The following is a 13,807-nucleotide window of genomic DNA, read 5'->3' on the forward strand; positions in this document are numbered from 1 at the left end:
AAGCCTAAAGTGAATTTTAACACAAAACAGCCAAAATGGATTACTTTGGCAAGGCAGGTCTGTCTGTCCAATCATCAAGACAAAGTAGGTGTCTATGCAAATATAGTCTGCTCCTGTGGTCTTTTCCCCTACTTCCTCAATATAGAGGAGGGAGAAATCATTCAGACCCCACTTCAGTTTACACCAATTGATACTGATTAAGGCTTAAAGCAAAGAAACCAATGGCTGAATGGACTGGGAGACTGATTTAGCTTTTAGCTCTAGAATTAATCCTTCAAAACTGGGGTTGAGACATGATCTAAGATTCCACATAATACCTTGCAGTGCTATTAATCTGTGCTGCATTCTGGACTTCACTCACCAAGGCTACCATTTTTCATCTTTCACAAGCACTAAATTCACATGATTTTATATAAGGAAAAATATATTGGATGACGTTTTCAAAGCAGTCCTGTGGATTTAAGTTAATGGAAGATATGTATCTAAAGCCTCTAGATTGTTTTGAAATTTTCAACCAGAGTCCAATTACATCTCACATTATTTTTCAAATTATCTTTTTTTCTAGAGAAGAATGTTAGATATTCATGTTGAATCTTTGTTTATTTTTAAACTTTTGTATACTTTGTCACAGTCATGGTACAGAATATTTGTATTGACAGATTTTTATATTTAGTAAGGTCTCTTTTTTCTCTTTGGTATGTATTCTAATTATTTAGGGCTAAATTCTGCTCATGTTGTGGTGTTCCTTTTTCTGGGCCAGACTGATACTCGTATGCAAACTGAGTAGTAATTTATTTTACAGATTAGTTCCATTAATACAATGGGACTAGTTGTGGTATGAGTTACTGCTTAAATTAATTAATGGTTCTTCTTTTGAGTGCTAGTCCCTATGTGTATTCCCCATGTGGGTACACATGTGCTGTCTGTGCCCGAGACTGGAGATTTGTAGCAAATGGTGTCTATTGGCCAGGGCATGTGCAGTTGCTGTCTTTGTGTTCTGAACTAAGGGCACAAAGGGCAGTGTGGAGTGGCATCTTTCCAGGTCCTTCTGACTGCCACCTGGCCTGAGCTAGAATTCTGTGTCCATTGTGATCTTCCTCTATTTTCAATACCTGCAAATATGTATTGTAAATAGTCTCTAGTAAATTTGGACTTTGTGCTTTAGGGTTTTTTTTATAGGTAATATAGTTAGTTCTTACTGCCTTAGGGAGCTTCTCCATGTGGAGAGGGACTATGACAAGAATCCTGGGTTTAAGTACTGTACCTCCTGCCCACATTGTTTCTCAATCAACTATGAACACCAGCACTGCCTATACCGCCTTGGAGAGGCTCCTATCACTGCCAAGTGCAGCATCTGATGCTCCTTCTTTCCTTGAACCCATGGGAGATGAGACTTCCATCTGCAGAAGCACTTCATGGAGAAGTCCATGAGACCACAGTATGATCAATGCAAGCACTGCCCCTCTGAGCATGAGCTCCAGAGCAGAGGCCAAAATAGTTAAGCCCAAGAAATCCTCTCACAAGACTAGGGACATGACTGTAGGCATAAGGACAAATCCCAGTCCAGATTTGCCTCAAAGAAAAAGGCGCTCTCTCCCTCAAGTTGGGAGAGTACTCAAGTACAGGTCTTAAGGAATTTGGACACAGAGTTTAGGCAGACCTAAAAGGAAAGGCATGAAGGAAGAATGATCCAATCATATTGGCTTCAGCTCCATCCCACAGGTCAAAAGATCATCACCCACCAGTCCTGTCTGGAAGCTTCATGTTGGACCCCCATTCAATGGTTCTGGCACGCTCTGACTGGGATCCTCCAATTACCAGACCATCGGATGCCCTGGAGCCATCTGTCCCCACCTCAAGGACTCTTTGAATGCCAGGAAGGACTGAAACCTTTGCCTCTCTGGAGGATATTTTCTTTCTGCCCTGTCCACAATCCCTTCTTCTATTGGGCCTGATCTTCTTTAGGTCATTTCAACACCAGAAATCCCTTTGAGGTGAAGAGGATCCTCCCCTACCGCATCCACAAGTCATAGCATTTTTCCACTGGTACTGACAGAAGAACAGGATTGGATTGAGCCTGATGCTCCAGATGAGCCTTCCCCACTGAGGAGAATGAGCTCTGGCTCTATGACCTCCTGTGGGTTTTGTCTTTCTCCTCTTCCTGATTATGACTACCCAGCAAATCACTGGTACCCTATATGCTGGGGGCTCCCTTTGGCTGGTCAATCCTACTTTCTGACCTTACGCAGTCCTGTGTGATCTGTATAACAGACAACCTGGATTCATGCAAGAATCTCACTGATCCTCCTTTCCCAGCTGATGCTAACTGGCTCTGTCAGAGTTCATGTAGGAAGTCAAACTGGATTTGCCAGTCTTGATGTGTGTCTTTGTCCTCACCTGATGAGGTAATTGCTCCATCTCCTTCCCCACAGGAAGTACCAGGTATTGTTTCAGAGGATGGCAGTTCAGCTGCATATACCCTTTGAGGAGGTCCAGGACACTCAACATGATCTATTGGACATCCTGCAACCCTCTGGCCCTACTGGCCCTTCCAGTCAACAAGGTAATTTTGGAACCCACCCAGTCTGTGTGGCATACCCATTTTCTATGCTCCTATCCTGAAAAGGGCTGGAAAATGTTGTTTTGTGCCAGCTAAAGGGCCAGAGTTTTTATTTACTCACCCAGCCCTTAACTCCTTAATGGTGCAGGTGGCTACAGAGAGGTCTAAGATATAGCACCCCAAGACTACTCCAACTGAAAGGGCACTAAACCCCTTGATCTGGTGGGGAGAATGGCTGATGAAAATACCTGTCTCCAATTCAGAGTTGCTGATTTCCAGGTACTCTTAGCAAAATACAATTTCCTAAACTTCTGGAATTCAGAGACAAACTTCCCAAGGAAGAGAGGACTCAGGTTCAAGCCATCATGATGAAGGCAGGTTGGTGTCTCCAAGTGGCAGTGAACACAGCTGACACTGCAAATAGAGACGTCACCACAGCCATAGTCATGAGACATGAGTAATGGTTTCAATCTTCAGGGTTCCCTAGGGAGATCCAGAACACACCTGAGGACTCGCCCTTTAGATTCATCAATCTCTTCAATGAGAATACTGAGTTAATACACTTTCTTAAAGACTCTAGGACAATCCTCCACTCCCTGAGCATTTACATCCCAGCCCCAAAGAGAACACCACAAGCAAATCTACAGACCCAGACCTTAACTCCTGGCATTTTATCACCAGTGCTCTTACAAACTGTCACACAAATGACAAAGGGTTCAAAGACCCAGATGTGCTGCTTCCTCTATGATTACTGCCCAGCCCCACTGACATCCAAGGATTTTCTTTTGATGGGACACTTGAGGACTGCATACCAATATTGATGCCTTGCCATATTGCCATCCAAACCTTTGGTGGCTGCCTTACCCACTTTGCACACAATGGAGGGCAACAACAACAAACAAGTGGGTACTAGAGATCATCTACTCTGGTTACACAATCAAGTTTCTCACTCCCCAAGAAAAGCCTCCCTTCCTGGTCCCTTCTCAGGGACCACTCTCATGGGGAGATCCTTCATCAGGAGGTGAAGTCTCTCCTCCAGCAAGGGGGCCATAGAGCAAGAGCCATCCCAACACTAAGAGAAGTGGTTCTACTCCCCATATTTCATGATTTTCAAAAAAAAATAAAAAAATAAAAGGGAATGGAGACTTGTCTTTATTTGCAAATTAAAATTTTGAATGGTAACACTGGTATCAATAATTCCCTCTTTGAAGGAGAACACATGGTTTGCAGCCCTTCACATGAAAGACGCTTACTTTCAAGTGGATATTCACCACTCCCACTGAAGGTTTCTCAAATTCAAGGTTGGACAAGAGCACTACCACTTCAGAGTATTCCCATGTGGGCTGTCAACTGCACTCAGTCTTCACAAAAGTCCTCTCTGTAGTGCTGGTCCATACATGAGACAATGGCTACATCATCTTTCCATATCTGGATGACTGACTACTAATGGGTAGATCAAGCCAGGAAGTCCAGTCAGTGACTATTTTTACTCCACTTTCTGATGACAGTTGGGGGGGGGGGGAGGGCGGAGTCTGTGTAAACAAAAAAGTCCACATTGACTCCCACAAAGTATAGATTTCATAGGACAACCCTAGACATGTCCTCAGGAAAGGCAAGTCCCTATAGAGCAATTTCAGACTGTGGGCAGCCAGATAAATTGAGTCACCGTCAGACCTTGCACCACAATCAGGCTCTGTCTTTCTCTACTAGGTCACAAGGCTACAGGTACATATGTAATACTATTTGCCAGTCTGGCTTTGATCTGTTTATTTCTGGACAAGGAGAAAACGAATACAGGGTAACAATACCATAAAAGGTCAGAGCCACTCTTGTATGCTCCAGGTGCAAGCAAGATTCCCCTTTCTTCTACCACATCCAATGCAACCATAATCAAGGATGCCTCCCTCAAAGGGTGGGGAGCCCAGATGGACAATCATCCTGCACAAGGCCCCCATGGGGGACTAATTCATATCAATATGCTGGAGATGATGGCAGTTCTCCTAGCCTGCAATGCATTCCTCCCTCTCATATGATTCTGTCACATTCAGATTGTCAAACAACATGACCATCTTTTATATAGACAAACAGGGTGGAGCAAGATCTCTTCCTCCGTGTAGAGGCAGTGAATTTGTGGGATTGGTGCACTAGAAACTCCATCACACTCTCAGCAACATACCTACCAGGTGTCCAGAATACTCTGACAATCTCAGCAGGCCAAGAGTGGGAAATTAACAATGCTATCTTGACCAAATTCTTCATCCAGTGTGGAAAACTATCTTGGGACCTGTTCGCCTCTCAAATAGAAGAGAAATTCAGCCTTTATTCCCCCAGCTCAGCATTAGGCTGAGACTCCAGGGCAATGCTGTGCTGTTCTACATTAGAACATCTGTCCAGGGTACCCCCCCCCCCCCCCCCCCCGGCTCCCCCTGCTACCCCAGGTTCTCCAGAAAATTCACTGCAACAGAGCCAGAGTTATCCTCATCACATCCAATTGATCCAGACAACTTTTGGTTTCCAGACCTTCTATGAATGTCATCCCATCCTCCCATCTATATTCAACCTTTTTTGGATCCCTTAACCCAGGATAAGGGCAAGATCAGGTACACCAACCTACACCCACTTTGTCTCACAACCCGGTATTTGGATGGGTGTCACACCTGGAACCTTTGTGTTCAGAGGCAGTCTGAAATATTCTCTGACAGCACATAAAATCTCCATTAGAAAATGCTATCTAGCTAAATGGAGGCATTTGTCTACCTGCTATTTCCTGCCCCTCAAAATGTAATGACTTTTTCCATTAGCTCATTGAAGGGCCACCTGGTGGCAATCAGTATCTTCCATCCTCTAGTGGAAGGCCACTCTATCTTTACTTATCCTAACATAATTCAATTCCTGAATGGTCCTCTTTAGGACCTTCCCACTGGTGATGAAACCCATACCACCATGGGACCTCAACCTGGTACTCTCAGCTCTTACCACACCACCCTTTGAAGCAATGGCTACATATTCATCGTGAGGAGGATAACTCACAACGGGCAAGCAGAGAAACCATTCTCCCCAACAGCCAGGAACTGTTTATCACCCTGGAGCCAATATCCTCCCAAGGCAGGCTCCCGGACCATGAAGCCAAAGACGCTCACCAGAGGTGCCTTATCACATCAGTCAGATAGGTAAGAGAACTGGGAGCATTCATGGTTGACTCATTGTACAACATATTTCATAGAGAGTCTCCCTTCATCTCCACTCAAAATTCATCCCCAAGCTAATTGCAAAGTTTGATGTGAACCAACCTATTTGCTTACTGATATTCATCTCAAAACCTCATGCTTCTAGTGGAGAAAAAGAGGCTGTACTCTCTCAATGTCAGACAGATCTTGGCCACCTCTCTGAATAGAAGAAAACCAATTAGGAAGACACTAAGACTATTTTGTTGTTTTATAGCAGAGTGATCGTGAGGACTAGCTTTATCAGCCCAGAAACTCTGTAAGTGGATCTTTGGATGCACCACTCAATTATCATTTGGCACATATTCCTCCCTCAGACAGGGTAAGGGCCCATTCTATAAGAGCACAAGCAATCTCATTGTTTTCTTTTTGAAATGTACAAATACTAGACATTTGTAAGGTGGCCACTTGGAGATTTGTCCAGACGTTTGCAATCGGCTTTGTAATCTTCTTTGGCAGATGCAGCTGTGGGGTCAAGAGCTTTTAGACATCCATACCAACTGCATCCTCAAACCCTGTTTTGAATACTACTCACCAGTCACCCATGTGTGGAATGCACACAAAGATCAGCACTCATGGAAGAAATGGAGGTTACTTAACTGACTCAAGGTTCTTCCACATGTTTGGTCCCTATTTCAGTACCTGCTCTCCTTCCCCTCTACTTTGGATCTGATTCACGGTAAGAGAACTGAAGAGGCATCGGTTGATGCCACCTTTTATGCCCTCGGTTCAGAACGTGAGGAGAGCATGTGCAGACAAACAGACAATACTCGCTACAAATCTCTGGTCTCAGGCGTGTGGACTGCATGTGTATCCATGTGTGGAATATAGATGGGGACCATGTATCTTAAAGAACGTGCAGTTACAGGTAAGTAATTTTAGTTGACCAGGTTAAGAAAATGGAGATTAATGAGACCACTTGCAGAGTAAAGTGATACTCACTGTAAGTAACAGTGTAAGATTTGTCATTAGTCAGAACCTATGTCCTGTACATTTTCTTTTCAATCAGCAGTGCAGCCTTAGATGCAATCCAGAGGATGAGTTAGTGAACTATAAAGATAACTTAGCTGTGAATTTAGGTGGCCTATAGATGTCAGCAAACTTTCACTGTTACTCCAACCTGTTATACTTAATCTGTAACCTGCTGTTTAGTACTGTTAACTGTGTGCTTTTTGTACTCAAAAGCAGCTGAATTGGTACGCTCAAATTTTAGTAAAGAAATTGCACCTTTGGGTAGAGAAAAGGATGGAAAATTTCACTTGAAGGGGAAAGTCTGAAAAGCTCACAGTGAAAACAGAGGAGTAGAATGGAAAATGGGTGATATGCAGCCTTAAGCATAGTGCTTGCTATTGGTATAACACATGTTTCCTGGTTTAAAAAAAAAAAATTAAATATGCATTTTGTAAAGACTAATAAATTAAACTAGATTACTTCCATAATTCTGAACTACTGTATTTGTGGTGGAGAGTGACATAGACAAGAGCATCTCTAAAACACACACATATTTTGCCTGAAATAGATATTAGTGAGGCTAATCTTAAATTATTAGTGATCTGAAAGCTGTTAGATTTCATCCAGTTGCTATGGAAAGAAACAGTGATGTTCTATGGAAATTTTCCCTGGTTTTAAGCCTCAATTAAACACAGAACACTCAAAATTAAAAGTGAGGGACCTTTAGTTAATTGTCTAAAGGTAGCAGATATCTTGAAGGAATAAGCTCTATCAAATGCCCATGTAACACCTGTTCAATTGAAATAAAGTAAAATCTTTATATCAGTAGGTGACATTTGTAACATCCATTATCTGGATTTACACATAAATACTAAAAGAATTCTCTTAACTGAGAAATTAATGACTTAGGTAAGTACCTGTGTCAAAGTTCCTTCCGCACTCTGAACGCTAGGGTACAGATGTGGGGACCTGCATGAAAACCTCCTAAGCTTACTTTTACCAGCTTAGGTTAAAACTTCCCCAAGATACAAACTATTTTACCTTTTGCCCTTTCACTGTCACCACCAAACGTCTAACACCGGTTACTGGGAAAGAGTTCATTTGGAAACATCTTTCCCCCCCCCCCCCCCATCTCCCAAATCTTATTCCCCCCCTTTCCTGGGGAAGGTTTGATAAAAATCTTCACCAATTTGCATAGGTGAACACAGACCCAAACCCTTGGATCTTAAGAACAATGAAAAAGCGTTTAGTTTCTTAAAAAGAATTTTAATAGAAGAAAAAGTAAAAAGAATCACCTCTGTAAAATCAGGATGGTAAATACCTTACAGGGTAATTAGATTCAAAACATAGAGAATCCCTCTAGGCAAAACCTTAAGTTACAAAAAGACACAAGAACAGAAATATCCATTCCATTCAGCACAGCTTATTTTCTCAGCCATTTAAAGAAAACAGAATCTAACACATATCTAACTAGATTACTTACTAAGTTCTAAGACTGCATTCCTGTTCTGTTGAGGGAGGGGCAGGCTTTGTTTCTCCCTCCCCCCAGCTTTTGAAAGTATCTTGTCTCCTCATTGGTCATTTTGGTCAGGTGCCAGCAAGGTTATCCTAGCTTCTTAACCCTTTACAGGTGAAAGCTTTTCCTCTGGCCAGGAGGGATTTTAAAGGTGTTTACCCTTCCCTTTATATTTATGACAACCTGCAAAACACTATCGGATATGTAGCTGGAGTTACAATGATGGACAATATGCAGGAAAGGAAACTTCAGTAGTTTGGTGTCAGGAATTTGTCATGCTGGATCCCTATAGAATATGGATGTACAGATGATATATCGGGAGAGGATACAAGATGGTATGGAGGATTTATTGGCATGAGTCTGGGATGGCTGTGTTATTCACAAGTACTTGTTTCTTATGAAACAACTGATTTTTTTTAAGATTCTGTTGCATAGGTATAGACCTTGATTATACTCTTGGTCATATCTTTGTCATCTCTTTTACGTTGCATACCTTTTGGATCTGTTTCAGAAGATTTGTTTATGTATTTATCAAAATAAGATTTCTGTGTACTTGCATTTCTTGCTTAGTCTGATGGTTACCCATTTAAGGGACCTAGGTGTATAGAACTTGCTGGGATCAGGTAGTCTCTAGCTCCATCAATGACTTTATAAACAAAGGGAGCCTTTTGCTTCTACCATCTCTCTAACCTCTGAGACAAGAGACTGGGGTGGTGTGTAGCAACAGCAGGCACCAGTGTTCAGAGGTGCAATGGGGACAAGGACACTGGAATATTACCTCACCACAGTGAAAGTACTCACTGCTTGGATTAATGTTGGAAGAGGAAAGAGAAGAGAGATGTCAGATGCTGATGTAAGACCTACAGCATGATGGGGCATGAAGGAGGGTTCCCATCCAGAAAGGTTTACAAGCCACTGACTTAAACTGTCCTTTTGTTTCTGGAATACTCTTTCCTTTCAGATTTTTTTTTCTTTTTCAAAATGGGTTGTGTGGGTGTACAAGAGGCAGAACATTAGCTCACAATGTACTTGTTATGGGGTGTAACCACCATACTGGTTTTGAGAGCCCAATTAACCCACCTACTGGCACTCATTAAGTAGGTCAGTTAGCAAGCTCACGTGGAAAGTCAGATTTCCTCAGAAGGACTGAGAAAGTTCAGTTGGAGAGAGAGAGAGACTCAGGAGAGAGGAGATTAAGTGTGTTTGCTCTCTGAGAAGAGGTCAGAAGAGAAGTGGGAAAACCCACAGGAAGGGAGTTAACTCCTGTTGTGGGTCTTAAAACAGGGCAAGACTCCAGGAAGGCAGCCCTGGGGTGTTGTCATGGCTAGTTGAAGAATAGAGAAGGCTTGTGAAGAACTGAAGTTCAAGCCCAGGAAGGGCGCAAGCAGGGGTGAAAGTAATAATAAATTCTTACCAGTATAGGAGCTGGCTCCAGTCCCTGAAAGGGGCAGGGCCTCGGGCAGAAGGGGCAGCGCTGGGGGGGTCAGTCTCCCCCAGCCAGCCCATACATGCTGCCTGGCCACCCGCCGCTTGGGGCTCCGGTAGTGATTTAAAAGGGCCTGGGACACCGGCTGTGGTAGCGGCGGCTGGGAGCCCCGGTCCCTTTTAAATCGCCAGCCACAGGGCAGCTGCCCTTTTGCCCACGCTGTCGGTGGCCCGGGGGGCAAAAGGGGCAATGACATTAAAGCGCTTTAATGTTGTTGCCCTTTTTTGCCTCCCATGTCGGCAGCCCTGCCGATAGGGTCCCTACCAGCAGGCCTGCCAACGGGGATGGGGGAAGGGGCAGCAACGTTAAAGCACTGTCACGGCAGTGCTTTAAAGAGGGTCCTTTGCTGCGGCAGTGCTTTAATGTGGGCTGCGTATTGGCCGGTACCGGCTTCTTACTGGTACGCCGTACCGGCTCATTTTTCATCCCTGGGTGCAAGTGATACAAGTTTGCACTCTTGGTTTGGGACTTGTTGAAGAATTCTAGGGGGGAAACCTGTGAGCGCAGCCCTGAAGAAAGGGCAAAGCCTGAGACCTTGGGGAGCCTGAGAGGAACATAGGTACACGGTGTGCCCAGGATAGGGCTTGTGGGAAAGGCCTGTAGACAGGCTCAGATAGGAATAAGCCAAGAGAGGAAGTAGGGGGCCTAAATAGACAAGTTTTGCCTGCTTATTACAGGGTACGTGGGCTGGAACCCACAGAAGCGGGAGGGCCTGAGTTCCCAGAGATCAGGGTAGAAGGACTATTGAGTCAGGACTCAGGCCATAGACTCGGCTGGAGGCAATGGGACTACTGGTTGCTGGACTTTTGGTGTCCCTGGAATGGGAGAGGTTTTAAAGTGACCAGGCTGGAAGGCCAGAGTGAGTGTCAGTAGGGGCTGGTAGACAATGAGAGTCTGGGGGGGAATGCAGGCCAGTGTGTCACTCTTCTACAGTACATCTGTAGAGTGCAGCAATAGCAAAAAATTTGTACAGGTTAGAGAAGCTTCTACACATTAAATAGATGTGCCTATATACAATACCAATTAATAATCATGGTTTACAGATGGAGTAGGAAAAGGAAATAGAACCTGCATTCTGAGCTTTTTGTAGTGAGCCTCCTGTGAGCTGAGTTAAATTAACTTTCTTTGCAAGCTTAGCTAGAAGACTCTGCGCCTTTATCTCATTTACACTAAAGACCCCTTTATACTAGCAGACAGGTTTTAAATGGCCAATAGTGTAAATGAGAATCAGGCCCTCTATTTGTATAGTCCCATAAGCTCCTTCAGCTCTGCTCTGATAAGTGGTGCAGTATCATTGTAAAGCAAGAATTTGGGGAAATGTGCCTTTGGAACTTTTAAGGAGAGGAGGAGAGACCATCTGCTTTACTTGTCACAATTCTTGTTTGTTTAAGACATGTATTGCCAGAAATGTGGAAAGATGGTGTACAACGACAAGTGAGAGTAATTTTCATACTGGACTTATCAGAAGCATGTGTTGCCCATCTGTGTAATTCTCATTTTATGCAAATTTAGGAAATATAGTCTTCTTGTCCCAGGGTAGCTCTGAACATACGGTACTGGAGCACACCTCATGCCATGTCACCAGAAGGCCTGCCTTTGGCTGTGTAATATGCCAGTGAAGAAATGCTGCTTGCCTGAAGTTACAAATCAAAATAAATGTTTATATTTAGGACCAAAGTAAGATGCTGTTTCAGAGCACCACTGAACACTTCTAATAAATGCTTATGTATTACTGGAAGTGTAACAGGATGCCAGAGTATTTCTGATCTTCTTTAACAGGTGACATAACCCTGCATGCAGCTGCACACTGATTCCTATTAATTCATTGTGGTAGGTGGTTTGCTAATTTCACCCTAGTTATGAAAAAAGTGGGAATGACTTTCTGTCCAGAGAATCCATCCTTTGGGGTGTACGAGTCTTTTAAGAAAATGGCCAAGTCTCTAGAGAAGGTTTGGGCTGGAATTCATGCTGTCTTTTACCTTAATAAAGTCACGCTCCAGAGATGGGGTGAATTTGGGCTTTTACGCAGTGTTTCCTCTTTTACACAGTAGGATGAAAATCCTACTGGTCTGTAGAAATTATACCTTGTGATGTCTGCTATCAATACTTTGGCTTAAGCACTAATTATTAGAGGTCAGTGTAAAGTTCCTAACAAATCATTTTTAGTTAACTTTGTCATTTCCCTGTTTGTGACTTGTCTCTGTACTGCAAATAGGTTAAAAAATCCTTGCATCTATTATTTGTTCCTAAATTTGCCCAACAAATAATTGTTAATCTGAAGATCATTTTCCAACAGATAACCACAAATTCAGCATTCTAACTTAAAATGCTCTTTGAGTATTCAGGCTAGTGATGCTTAAGTGCTGGAATGTTTGCAGTAGGGAAGTCAAAAGGTTTCAAATACAATGACATTGAGATTCACTTTAGAATTTGAAACAAACTTTCACAGAAAATTTGTTGTGCTCTTTGCTCAGTTCCTAAAATGATAACTAGGACAACAGCAACTTCAAAGCATGGTCAGTATTGAAAAATGAGTTGAACATAGTGTCCATTCCTGGAGACCATTGCCAAAATGCTGTGGCTTTACAATCACAGTTTTATATTTTGAAAAATTTGATGGCTTTACCTTGTTGTGTGAGAGACTTTAAGGGGAACTCCCCTTTGCACCTTTGAAAAATCTCCCCCAATATACAAGGTGAACAGCAAAATGTGCTGTCAGCTACACAGACTGAAAAAAGAAGTAATATATTTTCCTCCTTTTTTAGTTATAATGACCCTAAGCATTACCTGTCACAATAGGTTAAAAAAAAATCAGAGAACTGTAAGAGTTACTATGTTGATAATGACCATATGTGCTTTAGGGCATTTTAATGGTTTGGCTGGGACAGTTCTGGGGCATTGATGTCTCTGCTTATCCAGCACTGTTAACAGCAAGCCTTGATAAACCTTTATGCGTGAAGAGGTGAGCAGAGTGGAAATCCTCTCTTGCTGTGGAGGAGAGTGGGGAGGGATTGTTTTTTTTCTGTTTTTGCATATAAGCAGGGTCTGAATGAGTTCTGCCTGGACAATGAATTGGTGGAAAAAAGACTTCAGGAACAGCTTGTATTTGCATAGACACACCTAGTCTGCTTGGGTGCTCAGCAGATGGAGCTGCTTTGCTTTGATCAATTTTGGCTGATTTTTTGAGTTACAATTCACTTTAGTATTGAATGAAGGGGTAACGAAATGTCATCATCCTTATTGTATGAGTTATAGGTGCCGACTACCCATGGGTGCTCAGCACCCACTGTAAGCCCCGCAGATCAGCTCCTCCCCCTCAGCACCTACCACCCACCAGTGATCAGCTGTTCAGAGATATGCGGGAGATGCTGGAGGGAAAGAGGGGGCGGAGTGGGGGCAGGAAGAGATGGGGTGGGAGCATGGGAAAAGGATGGAGGGGAAGGAAGTGGGGCCTGGGGCAGAGCAGGGGTTGAGCACCCCTGGGAACTCAGGAAGTCAGTGCCTCTGGTATGTGTACAGGACAGTAAAACTGTACTTAACATGCCCTGATTGAGAGCATCACCCTAAACTGAACCTCACTTGTTAAACATGGGTAGGTATGACAAATCCCAGTGAAAGATGAAGTGGTGGTGTGTGTGTTCATTTGTACCTACCTACCTGATGATATGGAGTTTACCCTGAATCCTACACCCCATGTGGCTCTGCCCTCTCCAGTGTTTAAAGTTGGAGCTGGTTAGACTCAAGTGAGAGTCTTTGTTTCTGTTCAGTGATTACTAGAGCTGAAATCTCTGGTGAGTAGGTCTAGTGGCTAAGCCTTAGACCTGTTATGGTGACAGTGTTTCAGTAAAAGACAACAAAGAGACAGTAGCACAAAGGTTCCCCGCTGCCTAGTAAAATCAATAAGAATTGAAATCACGAAGACCTGGGCTTAGTGGGAGAAGCTTAGAACACAGCATCACGGCCGTGGCAGTGAACGGCAGCAGAGATGAGCGGTGGCAGACCTAACAGCAGCACCAGCGAGCCAGTTGCAGAGACAGCAGTGGAGGCATTGCTTCGTAACCTCCCAACCC

This window comes from Dermochelys coriacea, chromosome 2, assembly GCF_009764565.3.
Source record: "Dermochelys coriacea isolate rDerCor1 chromosome 2, rDerCor1.pri.v4, whole genome shotgun sequence".
NCBI classification, from domain to species: domain Eukaryota; kingdom Metazoa; phylum Chordata; order Testudines; family Dermochelyidae; genus Dermochelys; species Dermochelys coriacea.